Here is a 17988-nt window from a genome sequence, read left to right as displayed (position 1 = left end):
GGACGAAGACGGGGGGTAACATGTCGGATGCGATCATACCAGCACTAAAGCACCGGATCCCATCAGAACTCCGAAGTTAAGCGTGCTTGGGCGAGAGTAGTACTAGGATGGGTGACCTCCTGGGAAGTCCTCGTGTTGCATTCCCTTTTTAATTTGTTTTGCACCGCGTGCAAAACAAAACGCACGAGCGCGACGTATGTTTAGCACGTTTTATTATTTTGCACGTTTACGGTAAGTTTTAGCTCGCTGCTCATTATTCACGCGTCTAGCGGCGGCAAGCGTGTTCTGAAAGGGGTCGAAACCATGGTAAATAGGCACTGGTGCGGTTGAACCGTGGTAAAACTCGTCTCCGTAGTTGAGCGGGAGCGGCCAAAGGAATGTGCAATCGTGTGTGTAGTGGAGCTGGGAGGGGCAAGCATAAGGGACGAAGACGGGGGGTAACATGTCGGATGCGATCATACCAGCACTAAAGCACCGGATCCCATCAGAACTCCGAAGTTAAGCGTGCTTGGGCGAGAGTAGTACTAGGATGGGTGACCTCCTGGGAAGTCCTCGTGTTGCATTCCCTTTTTAATTTGTTTTGCACCGCGTGCAAAACAAAACGCACGAGCGCGACGTATGTTTAGCACGTTTTATTATTTTGCACGTTTACGGTAAGTTTTAGCTCGCTGCTCATTATTCACGCGTCTAGCGGCGGCAAGCGTGTTCTGAAAGGGGTCGAAACCATGGTAAATAGGCACTGGTGCGGTTGAACCGTGGTAAAACTCGTCTCCGTAGTTGAGCGGGAGCGGCCAAAGGAATGTGCAATCGTGTGTGTAGTGGAGCTGGGAGGGGCAAGCATAAGGGACGAAGACGGGGGTAACATGTCGGATGCGATCATACCAGCACTAAAGCACCGGATCCCATCAGAACTCCGAAGTTAAGCGTGCTTGGGCGAGAGTAGTACTAGGATGGGTGACCTCCTGGGAAGTCCTCGTGTTGCATTCCCTTTTTAATTTGTTTTGCACCGCGTGCAAAACAAAACGCACGAGCGCGACGTATGTTTAGCACGTTTTATTATTTTGCACGTTTACGGTAAGTTTTAGCTCGCTGCTCATTATTCACGCGTCTAGCGGCGGCAAGCGTGTTCTGAAAGGGGTCGAAACCATGGTAAATAGGCACTGGTGCGGTTGAACCGTGGTAAAACTCGTCTCCGTAGTTGAGCGGGAGCGGCCAAAGGAATGTGCAATCGTGTGTGTAGTGGAGCTGGGAGGGGCAAGCATAAGGGACGAAGACGGGGGTAACATGTCGGATGCGATCATACCAGCACTAAAGCACCGGATCCCATCAGAACTCCGAAGTTAAGCGTGCTTGGGCGAGAGTAGTACTAGGATGGGTGACCTCCTGGGAAGTCCTCGTGTTGCATTCCCTTTTTAATTTGTTTTGCACCGCGTGCAAAACAAAACGCACGAGCGCGACGTATGTTTAGCACGTTTTATTATTTTGCACGTTTACGGTAAGTTTTAGCTCGCTGCTCATTATTCACGCGTCTAGCGGCGGCAAGCGTGTTCTGAAAGGGGTCGAAACCATGGTAAATAGGCACTGGTGCGGTTGAACCGTGGTAAAACTCGTCTCCGTAGTTGAGCGGGAGCGGCCAAAGGAATGTGCAATCGTGTGTGTAGTGGAGCTGGGAGGGGCAAGCATAAGGGACGAAGACGGGGGTAACATGTCGGATGCGATCATACCAGCACTAAAGCACCGGATCCCATCAGAACTCCGAAGTTAAGCGTGCTTGGGCGAGAGTAGTACTAGGATGGGTGACCTCCTGGGAAGTCCTCGTGTTGCATTCCCTTTTTAATTTGTTTTGCACCGCGTGCAAAACAAAACGCACGAGCGCGACGTATGTTTAGCACGTTTTATTATTTTGCACGTTTACGGTAAGTTTTAGCTCGCTGCTCATTATTCACGCGTCTAGCGGCGGCAAGCGTGTTCTGAAAGGGGTCGAAACCATGGTAAATAGGCACTGGTGCGGTTGAACCGTGGTAAAACTCGTCTCCGTAGTTGAGCGGGAGCGGCCAAAGGAATGTGCAATCGTGTGTGTAGTGGAGCTGGGAGGGGCAAGCATAAGGGACGAAGACGGGGGTAACATGTCGGATGCGATCATACCAGCACTAAAGCACCGGATCCCATCAGAACTCCGAAGTTAAGCGTGCTTGGGCGAGAGTAGTACTAGGATGGGTGACCTCCTGGGAAGTCCTCGTGTTGCATTCCCTTTTTAATTTGTTTTGCACCGCGTGCAAAACAAAACGCACGAGCGCGACGTATGTTTAGCACGTTTTATTATTTTGCACGTTTACGGTAAGTTTTAGCTCGCTGCTCATTATTCACGCGTCTAGCGGCGGCAAGCGTGTTCTGAAAGGGGTCGAAACCATGGTAAATAGGCACTGGTGCGGTTGAACCGTGGTAAAACTCGTCTCCGTAGTTGAGCGGGAGCGGCCAAAGGAATGTGCAATCGTGTGTGTAGTGGAGCTGGGAGGGGCAAGCATAAGGGACGAAGACGGGGGGTAACATGTCGGATGCGATCATACCAGCACTAAAGCACCGGATCCCATCAGAACTCCGAAGTTAAGCGTGCTTGGGCGAGAGTAGTACTAGGATGGGTGACCTCCTGGGAAGTCCTCGTGTTGCATTCCCTTTTTAATTTGTTTTGCACCGCGTGCAAAACAAAACGCACGAGCGCGACGTATGTTTAGCACGTTTTATTATTTTGCACGTTTACGGTAAGTTTTAGCTCGCTGCTCATTATTCACGCGTCTAGCGGCGGCAAGCGTGTTCTGAAAGGGGTCGAAACCATGGTAAATAGGCACTGGTGCGGTTGAACCGTGGTAAAACTCGTCTCCGTAGTTGAGCGGGAGCGGCCAAAGGAATGTGCAATCGTGTGTGTAGTGGAGCTGGGAGGGGCAAGCATAAGGGACGAAGACGGGGGTAACATGTCGGATGCGATCATACCAGCACTAAAGCACCGGATCCCATCAGAACTCCGAAGTTAAGCGTGCTTGGGCGAGAGTAGTACTAGGATGGGTGACCTCCTGGGAAGTCCTCGTGTTGCATTCCCTTTTTAATTTGTTTTGCACCGCGTGCAAAACAAAACGCACGAGCGCGACGTATGTTTAGCACGTTTTATTATTTTGCACGTTTACGGTAAGTTTTAGCTCGCTGCTCATTATTCACGCGTCTAGCGGCGGCAAGCGTGTTCTGAAAGGGGTCGAAACCATGGTAAATAGGCACTGGTGCGGTTGAACCGTGGTAAAACTCGTCTCCGTAGTTGAGCGGGAGCGGCCAAAGGAATGTGCAATCGTGTGTGTAGTGGAGCTGGGAGGGGCAAGCATAAGGGACGAAGACGGGGGTAACATGTCGGATGCGATCATACCAGCACTAAAGCACCGGATCCCATCAGAACTCCGAAGTTAAGCGTGCTTGGGCGAGAGTAGTACTAGGATGGGTGACCTCCTGGGAAGTCCTCGTGTTGCATTCCCTTTTTAATTTGTTTTGCACCGCGTGCAAAACAAAACGCACGAGCGCGACGTATGTTTAGCACGTTTTATTATTTTGCACGTTTACGGTAAGTTTTAGCTCGCTGCTCATTATTCACGCGTCTAGCGGCGGCAAGCGTGTTCTGAAAGGGGTCGAAACCATGGTAAATAGGCACTGGTGCGGTTGAACCGTGGTAAAACTCGTCTCCGTAGTTGAGCGGGAGCGGCCAAAGGAATGTGCAATCGTGTGTGTAGTGGAGCTGGGAGGGGCAAGCATAAGGGACGAAGACGGGGGTAACATGTCGGATGCGATCATACCAGCACTAAAGCACCGGATCCCATCAGAACTCCGAAGTTAAGCGTGCTTGGGCGAGAGTAGTACTAGGATGGGTGACCTCCTGGGAAGTCCTCGTGTTGCATTCCCTTTTTAATTTGTTTTGCACCGCGTGCAAAACAAAACGCACGAGCGCGACGTATGTTTAGCACGTTTTATTATTTTGCACGTTTACGGTAAGTTTTAGCTCGCTGCTCATTATTCACGCGTCTAGCGGCGGCAAGCGTGTTCTGAAAGGGGTCGAAACCATGGTAAATAGGCACTGGTGCGGTTGAACCGTGGTAAAACTCGTCTCCGTAGTTGAGCGGGAGCGGCCAAAGGAATGTGCAATCGTGTGTGTAGTGGAGCTGGGAGGGGCAAGCATAAGGGACGAAGACGGGGGTAACATGTCGGATGCGATCATACCAGCACTAAAGCACCGGATCCCATCAGAACTCCGAAGTTAAGCGTGCTTGGGCGAGAGTAGTACTAGGATGGGTGACCTCCTGGGAAGTCCTCGTGTTGCATTCCCTTTTTAATTTGTTTTGCACCGCGTGCAAAACAAAACGCACGAGCGCGACGTATGTTTAGCACGTTTTATTATTTTGCACGTTTACGGTAAGTTTTAGCTCGCTGCTCATTATTCACGCGTCTAGCGGCGGCAAGCGTGTTCTGAAAGGGGTCGAAACCATGGTAAATAGGCACTGGTGCGGTTGAACCGTGGTAAAACTCGTCTCCGTAGTTGAGCGGGAGCGGCCAAAGGAATGTGCAATCGTGTGTGTAGTGGAGCTGGGAGGGGCAAGCATAAGGGACGAAGACGGGGGTAACATGTCGGATGCGATCATACCAGCACTAAAGCACCGGATCCCATCAGAACTCCGAAGTTAAGCGTGCTTGGGCGAGAGTAGTACTAGGATGGGTGACCTCCTGGGAAGTCCTCGTGTTGCATTCCCTTTTTAATTTGTTTTGCACCGCGTGCAAAACAAAACGCACGAGCGCGACGTATGTTTAGCACGTTTTATTATTTTGCACGTTTACGGTAAGTTTTAGCTCGCTGCTCATTATTCACGCGTCTAGCGGCGGCAAGCGTGTTCTGAAAGGGGTCGAAACCATGGTAAATAGGCACTGGTGCGGTTGAACCGTGGTAAAACTCGTCTCCGTAGTTGAGCGGGAGCGGCCAAAGGAATGTGCAATCGTGTGTGTAGTGGAGCTGGGAGGGGCAAGCATAAGGGACGAAGACGGGGGTAACATGTCGGATGCGATCATACCAGCACTAAAGCACCGGATCCCATCAGAACTCCGAAGTTAAGCGTGCTTGGGCGAGAGTAGTACTAGGATGGGTGACCTCCTGGGAAGTCCTCGTGTTGCATTCCCTTTTTAATTTGTTTTGCACCGCGTGCAAAACAAAACGCACGAGCGCGACGTATGTTTAGCACGTTTTATTATTTTGCACGTTTACGGTAAGTTTTAGCTCGCTGCTCATTATTCACGCGTCTAGCGGCGGCAAGCGTGTTCTGAAAGGGGTCGAAACCATGGTAAATAGGCACTGGTGCGGTTGAACCGTGGTAAAACTCGTCTCCGTAGTTGAGCGGGAGCGGCCAAAGGAATGTGCAATCGTGTGTGTAGTGGAGCTGGGAGGGGCAAGCATAAGGGACGAAGACGGGGGTAACATGTCGGATGCGATCATACCAGCACTAAAGCACCGGATCCCATCAGAACTCCGAAGTTAAGCGTGCTTGGGCGAGAGTAGTACTAGGATGGGTGACCTCCTGGGAAGTCCTCGTGTTGCATTCCCTTTTTAATTTGTTTTGCACCGCGTGCAAAACAAAACGCACGAGCGCGACGTATGTTTAGCACGTTTTATTATTTTGCACGTTTACGGTAAGTTTTAGCTCGCTGCTCATTATTCACGCGTCTAGCGGCGGCAAGCGTGTTCTGAAAGGGGTCGAAACCATGGTAAATAGGCACTGGTGCGGTTGAACCGTGGTAAAACTCGTCTCCGTAGTTGAGCGGGAGCGGCCAAAGGAATGTGCAATCGTGTGTGTAGTGGAGCTGGGAGGGGCAAGCATAAGGGACGAAGACGGGGGTAACATGTCGGATGCGATCATACCAGCACTAAAGCACCGGATCCCATCAGAACTCCGAAGTTAAGCGTGCTTGGGCGAGAGTAGTACTAGGATGGGTGACCTCCTGGGAAGTCCTCGTGTTGCATTCCCTTTTTAATTTGTTTTGCACCGCGTGCAAAACAAAACGCACGAGCGCGACGTATGTTTAGCACGTTTTATTATTTTGCACGTTTACGGTAAGTTTTAGCTCGCTGCTCATTATTCACGCGTCTAGCGGCGGCAAGCGTGTTCTGAAAGGGGTCGAAACCATGGTAAATAGGCACTGGTGCGGTTGAACCGTGGTAAAACTCGTCTCCGTAGTTGAGCGGGAGCGGCCAAAGGAATGTGCAATCGTGTGTGTAGTGGAGCTGGGAGGGGCAAGCATAAGGGACGAAGACGGGGGTAACATGTCGGATGCGATCATACCAGCACTAAAGCACCGGATCCCATCAGAACTCCGAAGTTAAGCGTGCTTGGGCGAGAGTAGTACTAGGATGGGTGACCTCCTGGGAAGTCCTCGTGTTGCATTCCCTTTTTAATTTGTTTTGCACCGCGTGCAAAACAAAACGCACGAGCGCGACGTATGTTTAGCACGTTTTATTATTTTGCACGTTTACGGTAAGTTTTAGCTCGCTGCTCATTATTCACGCGTCTAGCGGCGGCAAGCGTGTTCTGAAAGGGGTCGAAACCATGGTAAATAGGCACTGGTGCGGTTGAACCGTGGTAAAACTCGTCTCCGTAGTTGAGCGGGAGCGGCCAAAGGAATGTGCAATCGTGTGTGTAGTGGAGCTGGGAGGGGCAAGCATAAGGGACGAAGACGGGGGTAACATGTCGGATGCGATCATACCAGCACTAAAGCACCGGATCCCATCAGAACTCCGAAGTTAAGCGTGCTTGGGCGAGAGTAGTACTAGGATGGGTGACCTCCTGGGAAGTCCTCGTGTTGCATTCCCTTTTTAATTTGTTTTGCACCGCGTGCAAAACAAAACGCACGAGCGCGACGTATGTTTAGCACGTTTTATTATTTTGCACGTTTACGGTAAGTTTTAGCTCGCTGCTCATTATTCACGCGTCTAGCGGCGGCAAGCGTGTTCTGAAAGGGGTCGAAACCATGGTAAATAGGCACTGGTGCGGTTGAACCGTGGTAAAACTCGTCTCCGTAGTTGAGCGGGAGCGGCCAAAGGAATGTGCAATCGTGTGTGTAGTGGAGCTGGGAGGGGCAAGCATAAGGGACGAAGACGGGGGTAACATGTCGGATGCGATCATACCAGCACTAAAGCACCGGATCCCATCAGAACTCCGAAGTTAAGCGTGCTTGGGCGAGAGTAGTACTAGGATGGGTGACCTCCTGGGAAGTCCTCGTGTTGCATTCCCTTTTTAATTTGTTTTGCACCGCGTGCAAAACAAAACGCACGAGCGCGACGTATGTTTAGCACGTTTTATTATTTTGCACGTTTACGGTAAGTTTTAGCTCGCTGCTCATTATTCACGCGTCTAGCGGCGGCAAGCGTGTTCTGAAAGGGGTCGAAACCATGGTAAATAGGCACTGGTGCGGTTGAACCGTGGTAAAACTCGTCTCCGTAGTTGAGCGGGAGCGGCCAAAGGAATGTGCAATCGTGTGTGTAGTGGAGCTGGGAGGGGCAAGCATAAGGGACGAAGACGGGGGTAACATGTCGGATGCGATCATACCAGCACTAAAGCACCGGATCCCATCAGAACTCCGAAGTTAAGCGTGCTTGGGCGAGAGTAGTACTAGGATGGGTGACCTCCTGGGAAGTCCTCGTGTTGCATTCCCTTTTTAATTTGTTTTGCACCGCGTGCAAAACAAAACGCACGAGCGCGACGTATGTTTAGCACGTTTTATTATTTTGCACGTTTACGGTAAGTTTTAGCTCGCTGCTCATTATTCACGCGTCTAGCGGCGGCAAGCGTGTTCTGAAAGGGGTCGAAACCATGGTAAATAGGCACTGGTGCGGTTGAACCGTGGTAAAACTCGTCTCCGTAGTTGAGCGGGAGCGGCCAAAGGAATGTGCAATCGTGTGTGTAGTGGAGCTGGGAGGGGCAAGCATAAGGGACGAAGACGGGGGTAACATGTCGGATGCGATCATACCAGCACTAAAGCACCGGATCCCATCAGAACTCCGAAGTTAAGCGTGCTTGGGCGAGAGTAGTACTAGGATGGGTGACCTCCTGGGAAGTCCTCGTGTTGCATTCCCTTTTTAATTTGTTTTGCACCGCGTGCAAAACAAAACGCACGAGCGCGACGTATGTTTAGCACGTTTTATTATTTTGCACGTTTACGGTAAGTTTTAGCTCGCTGCTCATTATTCACGCGTCTAGCGGCGGCAAGCGTGTTCTGAAAGGGGTCGAAACCATGGTAAATAGGCACTGGTGCGGTTGAACCGTGGTAAAACTCGTCTCCGTAGTTGAGCGGGAGCGGCCAAAGGAATGTGCAATCGTGTGTGTAGTGGAGCTGGGAGGGGCAAGCATAAGGGACGAAGACGGGGGTAACATGTCGGATGCGATCATACCAGCACTAAAGCACCGGATCCCATCAGAACTCCGAAGTTAAGCGTGCTTGGGCGAGAGTAGTACTAGGATGGGTGACCTCCTGGGAAGTCCTCGTGTTGCATTCCCTTTTTAATTTGTTTTGCACCGCGTGCAAAACAAAACGCACGAGCGCGACGTATGTTTAGCACGTTTTATTATTTTGCACGTTTACGGTAAGTTTTAGCTCGCTGCTCATTATTCACGCGTCTAGCGGCGGCAAGCGTGTTCTGAAAGGGGTCGAAACCATGGTAAATAGGCACTGGTGCGGTTGAACCGTGGTAAAACTCGTCTCCGTAGTTGAGCGGGAGCGGCCAAAGGAATGTGCAATCGTGTGTGTAGTGGAGCTGGGAGGGGCAAGCATAAGGGACGAAGACGGGGGTAACATGTCGGATGCGATCATACCAGCACTAAAGCACCGGATCCCATCAGAACTCCGAAGTTAAGCGTGCTTGGGCGAGAGTAGTACTAGGATGGGTGACCTCCTGGGAAGTCCTCGTGTTGCATTCCCTTTTTAATTTGTTTTGCACCGCGTGCAAAACAAAACGCACGAGCGCGACGTATGTTTAGCACGTTTTATTATTTTGCACGTTTACGGTAAGTTTTAGCTCGCTGCTCATTATTCACGCGTCTAGCGGCGGCAAGCGTGTTCTGAAAGGGGTCGAAACCATGGTAAATAGGCACTGGTGCGGTTGAACCGTGGTAAAACTCGTCTCCGTAGTTGAGCGGGAGCGGCCAAAGGAATGTGCAATCGTGTGTGTAGTGGAGCTGGGAGGGGCAAGCATAAGGGACGAAGACGGGGGTAACATGTCGGATGCGATCATACCAGCACTAAAGCACCGGATCCCATCAGAACTCCGAAGTTAAGCGTGCTTGGGCGAGAGTAGTACTAGGATGGGTGACCTCCTGGGAAGTCCTCGTGTTGCATTCCCTTTTTAATTTGTTTTGCACCGCGTGCAAAACAAAACGCACGAGCGCGACGTATGTTTAGCACGTTTTATTATTTTGCACGTTTACGGTAAGTTTTAGCTCGCTGCTCATTATTCACGCGTCTAGCGGCGGCAAGCGTGTTCTGAAAGGGGTCGAAACCATGGTAAATAGGCACTGGTGCGGTTGAACCGTGGTAAAACTCGTCTCCGTAGTTGAGCGGGAGCGGCCAAAGGAATGTGCAATCGTGTGTGTAGTGGAGCTGGGAGGGGCAAGCATAAGGGACGAAGACGGGGGTAACATGTCGGATGCGATCATACCAGCACTAAAGCACCGGATCCCATCAGAACTCCGAAGTTAAGCGTGCTTGGGCGAGAGTAGTACTAGGATGGGTGACCTCCTGGGAAGTCCTCGTGTTGCATTCCCTTTTTAATTTGTTTTGCACCGCGTGCAAAACAAAACGCACGAGCGCGACGTATGTTTAGCACGTTTTATTATTTTGCACGTTTACGGTAAGTTTTAGCTCGCTGCTCATTATTCACGCGTCTAGCGGCGGCAAGCGTGTTCTGAAAGGGGTCGAAACCATGGTAAATAGGCACTGGTGCGGTTGAACCGTGGTAAAACTCGTCTCCGTAGTTGAGCGGGAGCGGCCAAAGGAATGTGCAATCGTGTGTGTAGTGGAGCTGGGAGGGGCAAGCATAAGGGACGAAGACGGGGGTAACATGTCGGATGCGATCATACCAGCACTAAAGCACCGGATCCCATCAGAACTCCGAAGTTAAGCGTGCTTGGGCGAGAGTAGTACTAGGATGGGTGACCTCCTGGGAAGTCCTCGTGTTGCATTCCCTTTTTAATTTGTTTTGCACCGCGTGCAAAACAAAACGCACGAGCGCGACGTATGTTTAGCACGTTTTATTATTTTGCACGTTTACGGTAAGTTTTAGCTCGCTGCTCATTATTCACGCGTCTAGCGGCGGCAAGCGTGTTCTGAAAGGGGTCGAAACCATGGTAAATAGGCACTGGTGCGGTTGAACCGTGGTAAAACTCGTCTCCGTAGTTGAGCGGGAGCGGCCAAAGGAATGTGCAATCGTGTGTGTAGTGGAGCTGGGAGGGGCAAGCATAAGGGACGAAGACGGGGGTAACATGTCGGATGCGATCATACCAGCACTAAAGCACCGGATCCCATCAGAACTCCGAAGTTAAGCGTGCTTGGGCGAGAGTAGTACTAGGATGGGTGACCTCCTGGGAAGTCCTCGTGTTGCATTCCCTTTTTAATTTGTTTTGCACCGCGTGCAAAACAAAACGCACGAGCGCGACGTATGTTTAGCACGTTTTATTATTTTGCACGTTTACGGTAAGTTTTAGCTCGCTGCTCATTATTCACGCGTCTAGCGGCGGCAAGCGTGTTCTGAAAGGGGTCGAAACCATGGTAAATAGGCACTGGTGCGGTTGAACCGTGGTAAAACTCGTCTCCGTAGTTGAGCGGGAGCGGCCAAAGGAATGTGCAATCGTGTGTGTAGTGGAGCTGGGAGGGGCAAGCATAAGGGACGAAGACGGGGGTAACATGTCGGATGCGATCATACCAGCACTAAAGCACCGGATCCCATCAGAACTCCGAAGTTAAGCGTGCTTGGGCGAGAGTAGTACTAGGATGGGTGACCTCCTGGGAAGTCCTCGTGTTGCATTCCCTTTTTAATTTGTTTTGCACCGCGTGCAAAACAAAACGCACGAGCGCGACGTATGTTTAGCACGTTTTATTATTTTGCACGTTTACGGTAAGTTTTAGCTCGCTGCTCATTATTCACGCGTCTAGCGGCGGCAAGCGTGTTCTGAAAGGGGTCGAAACCATGGTAAATAGGCACTGGTGCGGTTGAACCGTGGTAAAACTCGTCTCCGTAGTTGAGCGGGAGCGGCCAAAGGAATGTGCAATCGTGTGTGTAGTGGAGCTGGGAGGGGCAAGCATAAGGGACGAAGACGGGGGTAACATGTCGGATGCGATCATACCAGCACTAAAGCACCGGATCCCATCAGAACTCCGAAGTTAAGCGTGCTTGGGCGAGAGTAGTACTAGGATGGGTGACCTCCTGGGAAGTCCTCGTGTTGCATTCCCTTTTTAATTTGTTTTGCACCGCGTGCAAAACAAAACGCACGAGCGCGACGTATGTTTAGCACGTTTTATTATTTTGCACGTTTACGGTAAGTTTTAGCTCGCTGCTCATTATTCACGCGTCTAGCGGCGGCAAGCGTGTTCTGAAAGGGGTCGAAACCATGGTAAATAGGCACTGGTGCGGTTGAACCGTGGTAAAACTCGTCTCCGTAGTTGAGCGGGAGCGGCCAAAGGAATGTGCAATCGTGTGTGTAGTGGAGCTGGGAGGGGCAAGCATAAGGGACGAAGACGGGGGTAACATGTCGGATGCGATCATACCAGCACTAAAGCACCGGATCCCATCAGAACTCCGAAGTTAAGCGTGCTTGGGCGAGAGTAGTACTAGGATGGGTGACCTCCTGGGAAGTCCTCGTGTTGCATTCCCTTTTTAATTTGTTTTGCACCGCGTGCAAAACAAAACGCACGAGCGCGACGTATGTTTAGCACGTTTTATTATTTTGCACGTTTACGGTAAGTTTTAGCTCGCTGCTCATTATTCACGCGTCTAGCGGCGGCAAGCGTGTTCTGAAAGGGGTCGAAACCATGGTAAATAGGCACTGGTGCGGTTGAACCGTGGTAAAACTCGTCTCCGTAGTTGAGCGGGAGCGGCCAAAGGAATGTGCAATCGTGTGTGTAGTGGAGCTGGGAGGGGCAAGCATAAGGGACGAAGACGGGGGTAACATGTCGGATGCGATCATACCAGCACTAAAGCACCGGATCCCATCAGAACTCCGAAGTTAAGCGTGCTTGGGCGAGAGTAGTACTAGGATGGGTGACCTCCTGGGAAGTCCTCGTGTTGCATTCCCTTTTTAATTTGTTTTGCACCGCGTGCAAAACAAAACGCACGAGCGCGACGTATGTTTAGCACGTTTTATTATTTTGCACGTTTACGGTAAGTTTTAGCTCGCTGCTCATTATTCACGCGTCTAGCGGCGGCAAGCGTGTTCTGAAAGGGGTCGAAACCATGGTAAATAGGCACTGGTGCGGTTGAACCGTGGTAAAACTCGTCTCCGTAGTTGAGCGGGAGCGGCCAAAGGAATGTGCAATCGTGTGTGCAGTGGAGCTGGGAGGGGCAAGCATAAGGGACGAAGACGGGGGTAACATGTCGGATGCGATCATACCAGCACTAAAGCACCGGATCCCATCAGAACTCCGAAGTTAAGCGTGCTTGGGCGAGAGTAGTACTAGGATGGGTGACCTCCTGGGAAGTCCTCGTGTTGCATTCCCTTTTTAATTTGTTTTGCACCGCGTGCAAAACAAAACGCACGAGCGCGACGTATGTTTAGCACGTTTTATTATTTTGCACGTTTACGGTAAGTTTTAGCTCGCTGCTCATTATTCACGCGTCTAGCGGCGGCAAGCGTGTTCTGAAAGGGGTCGAAACCATGGTAAATAGGCACTGGTGCGGTTGAACCGTGGTAAAACTCGTCTCCGTAGTTGAGCGGGAGCGGCCAAAGGAATGTGCAATCGTGTGTGCAGTGGAGCTGGGAGGGGCAAGCATAAGGGACGAAGACGGGGGTAACATGTCGGATGCGATCATACCAGCACTAAAGCACCGGATCCCATCAGAACTCCGAAGTTAAGCGTGCTTGGGCGAGAGTAGTACTAGGATGGGTGACCTCCTGGGAAGTCCTCGTGTTGCATTCCCTTTTTAATTTGTTTTGCACCGCGTGCAAAACAAAACGCACGAGCGCGACGTATGTTTAGCACGTTTTATTATTTTGCACGTTTACGGTAAGTTTTAGCTCGCTGCTCATTATTCACGCGTCTAGCGGCGGCAAGCGTGTTCTGAAAGGGGTCGAAACCATGGTAAATAGGCACTGGTGCGGTTGAACCGTGGTAAAACTCGTCTCCGTAGTTGAGCGGGAGCGGCCAAAGGAATGTGCAATCGTGTGTGTAGTGGAGCTGGGAGGGGCAAGCATAAGGGACGAAGACGGGGGTAACATGTCGGATGCGATCATACCAGCACTAAAGCACCGGATCCCATCAGAACTCCGAAGTTAAGCGTGCTTGGGCGAGAGTAGTACTAGGATGGGTGACCTCCTGGGAAGTCCTCGTGTTGCATTCCCTTTTTAATTTGTTTTGCACCGCGTGCAAAACAAAACGCACGAGCGCGACGTATGTTTAGCACGTTTTATTATTTTGCACGTTTACGGTAAGTTTTAGCTCGCTGCTCATTATTCACGCGTCTAGCGGCGGCAAGCGTGTTCTGAAAGGGGTCGAAACCATGGTAAATAGGCACTGGTGCGGTTGAACCGTGGTAAAACTCGTCTCCGTAGTTGAGCGGGAGCGGCCAAAGGAATGTGCAATCGTGTGTGCAGTGGAGCTGGGAGGGGCAAGCATAAGGGACGAAGACGGGGGTAACATGTCGGATGCGATCATACCAGCACTAAAGCACCGGATCCCATCAGAACTCCGAAGTTAAGCGTGCTTGGGCGAGAGTAGTACTAGGATGGGTGACCTCCTGGGAAGTCCTCGTGTTGCATTCCCTTTTTAATTTGTTTTGCACCGCGTGCAAAACAAAACGCACGAGCGCGACGTATGTTTAGCACGTTTTATTATTTTGCACGTTTACGGTAAGTTTTAGCTCGCTGCTCATTATTCACGCGTCTAGCGGCGGCAAGCGTGTTCTGAAAGGGGTCGAAACCATGGTAAATAGGCACTGGTGCGGTTGAACCGTGGTAAAACTCGTCTCCGTAGTTGAGCGGGAGCGGCCAAAGGAATGTGCAATCGTGTGTGCAGTGGAGCTGGGAGGGGCAAGCATAAGGGACGAAGACGGGGGTAACATGTCGGATGCGATCATACCAGCACTAAAGCACCGGATCCCATCAGAACTCCGAAGTTAAGCGTGCTTGGGCGAGAGTAGTACTAGGATGGGTGACCTCCTGGGAAGTCCTCGTGTTGCATTCCCTTTTTAATTTGTTTTGCACCGCGTGCAAAACAAAACGCACGAGCGCGACGTATGTTTAGCACGTTTTATTATTTTGCACGTTTACGGTAAGTTTTAGCTCGCTGCTCATTATTCACGCGTCTAGCGGCGGCAAGCGTGTTCTGAAAGGGGTCGAAACCATGGTAAATAGGCACTGGTGCGGTTGAACCGTGGTAAAACTCGTCTCCGTAGTTGAGCGGGAGCGGCCAAAGGAATGTGCAATCGTGTGTGTAGTGGAGCTGGGAGGGGCAAGCATAAGGGACGAAGACGGGGGTAACATGTCGGATGCGATCATACCAGCACTAAAGCACCGGATCCCATCAGAACTCCGAAGTTAAGCGTGCTTGGGCGAGAGTAGTACTAGGATGGGTGACCTCCTGGGAAGTCCTCGTGTTGCATTCCCTTTTTAATTTGTTTTGCACCGCGTGCAAAACAAAACGCACGAGCGCGACGTATGTTTAGCACGTTTTATTATTTTGCACGTTTACGGTAAGTTTTAGCTCGCTGCTCATTATTCACGCGTCTAGCGGCGGCAAGCGTGTTCTGAAAGGGGTCGAAACCATGGTAAATAGGCACTGGTGCGGTTGAACCGTGGTAAAACTCGTCTCCGTAGTTGAGCGGGAGCGGCCAAAGGAATGTGCAATCGTGTGTGCAGTGGAGCTGGGAGGGGCAAGCATAAGGGACGAAGACGGGGGTAACATGTCGGATGCGATCATACCAGCACTAAAGCACCGGATCCCATCAGAACTCCGAAGTTAAGCGTGCTTGGGCGAGAGTAGTACTAGGATGGGTGACCTCCTGGGAAGTCCTCGTGTTGCATTCCCTTTTTAATTTGTTTTGCACCGCGTGCAAAACAAAACGCACGAGCGCGACGTATGTTTAGCACGTTTTATTATTTTGCACGTTTACGGTAAGTTTTAGCTCGCTGCTCATTATTCACGCGTCTAGCGGCGGCAAGCGTGTTCTGAAAGGGGTCGAAACCATGGTAAATAGGCACTGGTGCGGTTGAACCGTGGTAAAACTCGTCTCCGTAGTTGAGCGGGAGCGGCCAAAGGAATGTGCAATCGTGTGTGTAGTGGAGCTGGGAGGGGCAAGCATAAGGGACGAAGACGGGGGTAACATGTCGGATGCGATCATACCAGCACTAAAGCACCGGATCCCATCAGAACTCCGAAGTTAAGCGTGCTTGGGCGAGAGTAGTACTAGGATGGGTGACCTCCTGGGAAGTCCTCGTGTTGCATTCCCTTTTTAATTTGTTTTGCACCGCGTGCAAAACAAAACGCACGAGCGCGACGTATGTTTAGCACGTTTTATTATTTTGCACGTTTACGGTAAGTTTTAGCTCGCTGCTCATTATTCACGCGTCTAGCGGCGGCAAGCGTGTTCTGAAAGGGGTCGAAACCATGGTAAATAGGCACTGGTGCGGTTGAACCGTGGTAAAACTCGTCTCCGTAGTTGAGCGGGAGCGGCCAAAGGAATGTGCAATCGTGTGTGTAGTGGAGCTGGGAGGGGCAAGCATAAGGGACGAAGACGGGGGTAACATGTCGGATGCGATCATACCAGCACTAAAGCACCGGATCCCATCAGAACTCCGAAGTTAAGCGTGCTTGGGCGAGAGTAGTACTAGGATGGGTGACCTCCTGGGAAGTCCTCGTGTTGCATTCCCTTTTTAATTTGTTTTGCACCGCGTGCAAAACAAAACGCACGAGCGCGACGTATGTTTAGCACGTTTTATTATTTTGCACGTTTACGGTAAGTTTTAGCTCGCTGCTCATTATTCACGCGTCTAGCGGCGGCAAGCGTGTTCTGAAAGGGGTCGAAACCATGGTAAATAGGCACTGGTGCGGTTGAACCGTGGTAAAACTCGTCTCCGTAGTTGAGCGGGAGCGGCCAAAGGAATGTGCAATCGTGTGTGTAGTGGAGCTGGGAGGGGCAAGCATAAGGGACGAAGACGGGGGTAACATGTCGGATGCGATCATACCAGCACTAAAGCACCGGATCCCATCAGAACTCCGAAGTTAAGCGTGCTTGGGCGAGAGTAGTACTAGGATGGGTGACCTCCTGGGAAGTCCTCGTGTTGCATTCCCTTTTTAATTTGTTTTGCACCGCGTGCAAAACAAAACGCACGAGCGCGACGTATGTTTAGCACGTTTTATTATTTTGCACGTTTACGGTAAGTTTTAGCTCGCTGCTCATTATTCACGCGTCTAGCGGCGGCAAGCGTGTTCTGAAAGGGGTCGAAACCATGGTAAATAGGCACTGGTGCGGTTGAACCGTGGTAAAACTCGTCTCCGTAGTTGAGCGGGAGCGGCCAAAGGAATGTGCAATCGTGTGTGTAGTGGAGCTGGGAGGGGCAAGCATAAGGGACGAAGACGGGGGTAACATGTCGGATGCGATCATACCAGCACTAAAGCACCGGATCCCATCAGAACTCCGAAGTTAAGCGTGCTTGGGCGAGAGTAGTACTAGGATGGGTGACCTCCTGGGAAGTCCTCGTGTTGCATTCCCTTTTTAATTTGTTTTGCACCGCGTGCAAAACAAAACGCACGAGCGCGACGTATGTTTAGCACGTTTTATTATTTTGCACGTTTACGGTAAGTTTTAGCTCGCTGCTCATTATTCACGCGTCTAGCGGCGGCAAGCGTGTTCTGAAAGGGGTCGAAACCATGGTAAATAGGCACTGGTGCGGTTGAACCGTGGTAAAACTCGTCTCCGTAGTTGAGCGGGAGCGGCCAAAGGAATGTGCAATCGTGTGTGTAGTGGAGCTGGGAGGGGCAAGCATAAGGGACGAAGACGGGGGTAACATGTCGGATGCGATCATACCAGCACTAAAGCACCGGATCCCATCAGAACTCCGAAGTTAAGCGTGCTTGGGCGAGAGTAGTACTAGGATGGGTGACCTCCTGGGAAGTCCTCGTGTTGCATTCCCTTTTTAATTTGTTTTGCACCGCGTGCAAAACAAAACGCACGAGCGCGACGTATGTTTAGCACGTTTTATTATTTTGCACGTTTACGGTAAGTTTTAGCTCGCTGCTCATTATTCACGCGTCTAGCGGCGGCAAGCGTGTTCTGAAAGGGGTCGAAACCATGGTAAATAGGCACTGGTGCGGTTGAACCGTGGTAAAACTCGTCTCCGTAGTTGAGCGGGAGCGGCCAAAGGAATGTGCAATCGTGTGTGTAGTGGAGCTGGGAGGGGCAAGCATAAGGGACGAAGACGGGGGTAACATGTCGGATGCGATCATACCAGCACTAAAGCACCGGATCCCATCAGAACTCCGAAGTTAAGCGTGCTTGGGCGAGAGTAGTACTAGGATGGGTGACCTCCTGGGAAGTCCTCGTGTTGCATTCCCTTTTTAATTTGTTTTGCACCGCGTGCAAAACAAAACGCACGAGCGCGACGTATGTTTAGCACGTTTTATTATTTTGCACGTTTACGGTAAGTTTTAGCTCGCTGCTCATTATTCACGCGTCTAGCGGCGGCAAGCGTGTTCTGAAAGGGGTCGAAACCA

General features: G+C 51.1%; 43 non-coding genes across 43 annotated transcripts; all 43 read left to right on the top strand.

The window, feature by feature from the left end:
• Positions 1 to 25: 25 nt before the first annotated feature.
• Positions 26 to 144, top strand: LOC141028910 (5S ribosomal RNA). The gene has a single exon (XR_012191107.1). It is a non-coding gene; the product is annotated as a 5S ribosomal RNA (ribosomal RNA).
• A 303-nt stretch (positions 145 to 447) lies between these two features.
• LOC141028909 (5S ribosomal RNA) lies at positions 448 to 566 on the top strand. The gene has a single exon (XR_012191106.1). It is a non-coding gene; the product is annotated as a 5S ribosomal RNA (ribosomal RNA).
• A 302-nt stretch (positions 567 to 868) lies between these two features.
• LOC141028908 (5S ribosomal RNA) lies at positions 869 to 987 on the top strand. Its single transcript, XR_012191105.1, has one exon. It is a non-coding gene; the product is annotated as a 5S ribosomal RNA (ribosomal RNA).
• A 302-nt stretch (positions 988 to 1289) lies between these two features.
• Positions 1290 to 1408, top strand: LOC141028907 (5S ribosomal RNA). Its single transcript, XR_012191104.1, has one exon. It is a non-coding gene; the product is annotated as a 5S ribosomal RNA (ribosomal RNA).
• A 302-nt stretch (positions 1409 to 1710) lies between these two features.
• LOC141028906 (5S ribosomal RNA) lies at positions 1711 to 1829 on the top strand. The gene has a single exon (XR_012191103.1). It is a non-coding gene; the product is annotated as a 5S ribosomal RNA (ribosomal RNA).
• A 302-nt stretch (positions 1830 to 2131) lies between these two features.
• Positions 2132 to 2250, top strand: LOC141028905 (5S ribosomal RNA). The gene has a single exon (XR_012191102.1). It is a non-coding gene; the product is annotated as a 5S ribosomal RNA (ribosomal RNA).
• A 303-nt stretch (positions 2251 to 2553) lies between these two features.
• LOC141028904 (5S ribosomal RNA) lies at positions 2554 to 2672 on the top strand. Its single transcript, XR_012191101.1, has one exon. It is a non-coding gene; the product is annotated as a 5S ribosomal RNA (ribosomal RNA).
• A 302-nt stretch (positions 2673 to 2974) lies between these two features.
• Positions 2975 to 3093, top strand: LOC141028903 (5S ribosomal RNA). The gene has a single exon (XR_012191100.1). It is a non-coding gene; the product is annotated as a 5S ribosomal RNA (ribosomal RNA).
• Positions 3094 to 3395: 302 nt separating this feature from the next.
• On the top strand, positions 3396 to 3514 carry LOC141028902 (5S ribosomal RNA). The gene has a single exon (XR_012191099.1). It is a non-coding gene; the product is annotated as a 5S ribosomal RNA (ribosomal RNA).
• A 302-nt stretch (positions 3515 to 3816) lies between these two features.
• Positions 3817 to 3935, top strand: LOC141028901 (5S ribosomal RNA). Its single transcript, XR_012191098.1, has one exon. It is a non-coding gene; the product is annotated as a 5S ribosomal RNA (ribosomal RNA).
• Positions 3936 to 4237: 302 nt separating this feature from the next.
• On the top strand, positions 4238 to 4356 carry LOC141028899 (5S ribosomal RNA). Its single transcript, XR_012191096.1, has one exon. It is a non-coding gene; the product is annotated as a 5S ribosomal RNA (ribosomal RNA).
• A 302-nt stretch (positions 4357 to 4658) lies between these two features.
• On the top strand, positions 4659 to 4777 carry LOC141028898 (5S ribosomal RNA). The gene has a single exon (XR_012191095.1). It is a non-coding gene; the product is annotated as a 5S ribosomal RNA (ribosomal RNA).
• A 302-nt stretch (positions 4778 to 5079) lies between these two features.
• Positions 5080 to 5198, top strand: LOC141028897 (5S ribosomal RNA). The gene has a single exon (XR_012191094.1). It is a non-coding gene; the product is annotated as a 5S ribosomal RNA (ribosomal RNA).
• A 302-nt stretch (positions 5199 to 5500) lies between these two features.
• LOC141028896 (5S ribosomal RNA) lies at positions 5501 to 5619 on the top strand. Its single transcript, XR_012191093.1, has one exon. It is a non-coding gene; the product is annotated as a 5S ribosomal RNA (ribosomal RNA).
• A 302-nt stretch (positions 5620 to 5921) lies between these two features.
• On the top strand, positions 5922 to 6040 carry LOC141028895 (5S ribosomal RNA). Its single transcript, XR_012191092.1, has one exon. It is a non-coding gene; the product is annotated as a 5S ribosomal RNA (ribosomal RNA).
• A 302-nt stretch (positions 6041 to 6342) lies between these two features.
• On the top strand, positions 6343 to 6461 carry LOC141028894 (5S ribosomal RNA). Its single transcript, XR_012191091.1, has one exon. It is a non-coding gene; the product is annotated as a 5S ribosomal RNA (ribosomal RNA).
• A 302-nt stretch (positions 6462 to 6763) lies between these two features.
• On the top strand, positions 6764 to 6882 carry LOC141028893 (5S ribosomal RNA). The gene has a single exon (XR_012191090.1). It is a non-coding gene; the product is annotated as a 5S ribosomal RNA (ribosomal RNA).
• Positions 6883 to 7184: 302 nt separating this feature from the next.
• LOC141028892 (5S ribosomal RNA) lies at positions 7185 to 7303 on the top strand. The gene has a single exon (XR_012191089.1). It is a non-coding gene; the product is annotated as a 5S ribosomal RNA (ribosomal RNA).
• A 302-nt stretch (positions 7304 to 7605) lies between these two features.
• On the top strand, positions 7606 to 7724 carry LOC141028891 (5S ribosomal RNA). Its single transcript, XR_012191088.1, has one exon. It is a non-coding gene; the product is annotated as a 5S ribosomal RNA (ribosomal RNA).
• A 302-nt stretch (positions 7725 to 8026) lies between these two features.
• On the top strand, positions 8027 to 8145 carry LOC141028890 (5S ribosomal RNA). The gene has a single exon (XR_012191087.1). It is a non-coding gene; the product is annotated as a 5S ribosomal RNA (ribosomal RNA).
• Positions 8146 to 8447: 302 nt separating this feature from the next.
• Positions 8448 to 8566, top strand: LOC141028888 (5S ribosomal RNA). The gene has a single exon (XR_012191085.1). It is a non-coding gene; the product is annotated as a 5S ribosomal RNA (ribosomal RNA).
• Positions 8567 to 8868: 302 nt separating this feature from the next.
• LOC141028887 (5S ribosomal RNA) lies at positions 8869 to 8987 on the top strand. Its single transcript, XR_012191084.1, has one exon. It is a non-coding gene; the product is annotated as a 5S ribosomal RNA (ribosomal RNA).
• A 302-nt stretch (positions 8988 to 9289) lies between these two features.
• Positions 9290 to 9408, top strand: LOC141028886 (5S ribosomal RNA). Its single transcript, XR_012191083.1, has one exon. It is a non-coding gene; the product is annotated as a 5S ribosomal RNA (ribosomal RNA).
• A 302-nt stretch (positions 9409 to 9710) lies between these two features.
• On the top strand, positions 9711 to 9829 carry LOC141028885 (5S ribosomal RNA). The gene has a single exon (XR_012191082.1). It is a non-coding gene; the product is annotated as a 5S ribosomal RNA (ribosomal RNA).
• Positions 9830 to 10131: 302 nt separating this feature from the next.
• LOC141028884 (5S ribosomal RNA) lies at positions 10132 to 10250 on the top strand. Its single transcript, XR_012191081.1, has one exon. It is a non-coding gene; the product is annotated as a 5S ribosomal RNA (ribosomal RNA).
• Positions 10251 to 10552: 302 nt separating this feature from the next.
• Positions 10553 to 10671, top strand: LOC141028883 (5S ribosomal RNA). The gene has a single exon (XR_012191080.1). It is a non-coding gene; the product is annotated as a 5S ribosomal RNA (ribosomal RNA).
• Positions 10672 to 10973: 302 nt separating this feature from the next.
• On the top strand, positions 10974 to 11092 carry LOC141028882 (5S ribosomal RNA). The gene has a single exon (XR_012191079.1). It is a non-coding gene; the product is annotated as a 5S ribosomal RNA (ribosomal RNA).
• Positions 11093 to 11394: 302 nt separating this feature from the next.
• Positions 11395 to 11513, top strand: LOC141028881 (5S ribosomal RNA). The gene has a single exon (XR_012191078.1). It is a non-coding gene; the product is annotated as a 5S ribosomal RNA (ribosomal RNA).
• Positions 11514 to 11815: 302 nt separating this feature from the next.
• On the top strand, positions 11816 to 11934 carry LOC141028880 (5S ribosomal RNA). The gene has a single exon (XR_012191077.1). It is a non-coding gene; the product is annotated as a 5S ribosomal RNA (ribosomal RNA).
• A 302-nt stretch (positions 11935 to 12236) lies between these two features.
• Positions 12237 to 12355, top strand: LOC141028879 (5S ribosomal RNA). Its single transcript, XR_012191076.1, has one exon. It is a non-coding gene; the product is annotated as a 5S ribosomal RNA (ribosomal RNA).
• Positions 12356 to 12657: 302 nt separating this feature from the next.
• LOC141028877 (5S ribosomal RNA) lies at positions 12658 to 12776 on the top strand. Its single transcript, XR_012191074.1, has one exon. It is a non-coding gene; the product is annotated as a 5S ribosomal RNA (ribosomal RNA).
• A 302-nt stretch (positions 12777 to 13078) lies between these two features.
• LOC141028876 (5S ribosomal RNA) lies at positions 13079 to 13197 on the top strand. The gene has a single exon (XR_012191073.1). It is a non-coding gene; the product is annotated as a 5S ribosomal RNA (ribosomal RNA).
• A 302-nt stretch (positions 13198 to 13499) lies between these two features.
• Positions 13500 to 13618, top strand: LOC141028875 (5S ribosomal RNA). Its single transcript, XR_012191072.1, has one exon. It is a non-coding gene; the product is annotated as a 5S ribosomal RNA (ribosomal RNA).
• Positions 13619 to 13920: 302 nt separating this feature from the next.
• Positions 13921 to 14039, top strand: LOC141028874 (5S ribosomal RNA). Its single transcript, XR_012191071.1, has one exon. It is a non-coding gene; the product is annotated as a 5S ribosomal RNA (ribosomal RNA).
• A 302-nt stretch (positions 14040 to 14341) lies between these two features.
• LOC141028873 (5S ribosomal RNA) lies at positions 14342 to 14460 on the top strand. The gene has a single exon (XR_012191070.1). It is a non-coding gene; the product is annotated as a 5S ribosomal RNA (ribosomal RNA).
• A 302-nt stretch (positions 14461 to 14762) lies between these two features.
• Positions 14763 to 14881, top strand: LOC141028872 (5S ribosomal RNA). The gene has a single exon (XR_012191069.1). It is a non-coding gene; the product is annotated as a 5S ribosomal RNA (ribosomal RNA).
• A 302-nt stretch (positions 14882 to 15183) lies between these two features.
• On the top strand, positions 15184 to 15302 carry LOC141028871 (5S ribosomal RNA). Its single transcript, XR_012191068.1, has one exon. It is a non-coding gene; the product is annotated as a 5S ribosomal RNA (ribosomal RNA).
• A 302-nt stretch (positions 15303 to 15604) lies between these two features.
• On the top strand, positions 15605 to 15723 carry LOC141028870 (5S ribosomal RNA). The gene has a single exon (XR_012191067.1). It is a non-coding gene; the product is annotated as a 5S ribosomal RNA (ribosomal RNA).
• A 302-nt stretch (positions 15724 to 16025) lies between these two features.
• Positions 16026 to 16144, top strand: LOC141028869 (5S ribosomal RNA). The gene has a single exon (XR_012191066.1). It is a non-coding gene; the product is annotated as a 5S ribosomal RNA (ribosomal RNA).
• Positions 16145 to 16446: 302 nt separating this feature from the next.
• LOC141028868 (5S ribosomal RNA) lies at positions 16447 to 16565 on the top strand. Its single transcript, XR_012191065.1, has one exon. It is a non-coding gene; the product is annotated as a 5S ribosomal RNA (ribosomal RNA).
• Positions 16566 to 16867: 302 nt separating this feature from the next.
• On the top strand, positions 16868 to 16986 carry LOC141028866 (5S ribosomal RNA). The gene has a single exon (XR_012191063.1). It is a non-coding gene; the product is annotated as a 5S ribosomal RNA (ribosomal RNA).
• A 302-nt stretch (positions 16987 to 17288) lies between these two features.
• Positions 17289 to 17407, top strand: LOC141028865 (5S ribosomal RNA). The gene has a single exon (XR_012191062.1). It is a non-coding gene; the product is annotated as a 5S ribosomal RNA (ribosomal RNA).
• Positions 17408 to 17709: 302 nt separating this feature from the next.
• Positions 17710 to 17828, top strand: LOC141028864 (5S ribosomal RNA). The gene has a single exon (XR_012191061.1). It is a non-coding gene; the product is annotated as a 5S ribosomal RNA (ribosomal RNA).
• Positions 17829 to 17988: the final 160 nt, after the last annotated feature.

Source organism: Aegilops tauschii, unplaced genomic scaffold (genome assembly GCF_002575655.3).
Source record: "Aegilops tauschii subsp. strangulata cultivar AL8/78 unplaced genomic scaffold, Aet v6.0 ptg000323l_obj, whole genome shotgun sequence".
Taxonomy (NCBI): Eukaryota; Viridiplantae; Streptophyta; class Magnoliopsida; order Poales; family Poaceae; genus Aegilops; species Aegilops tauschii.
This window is presented reverse-complemented; position numbering and strand designations above follow the sequence as displayed.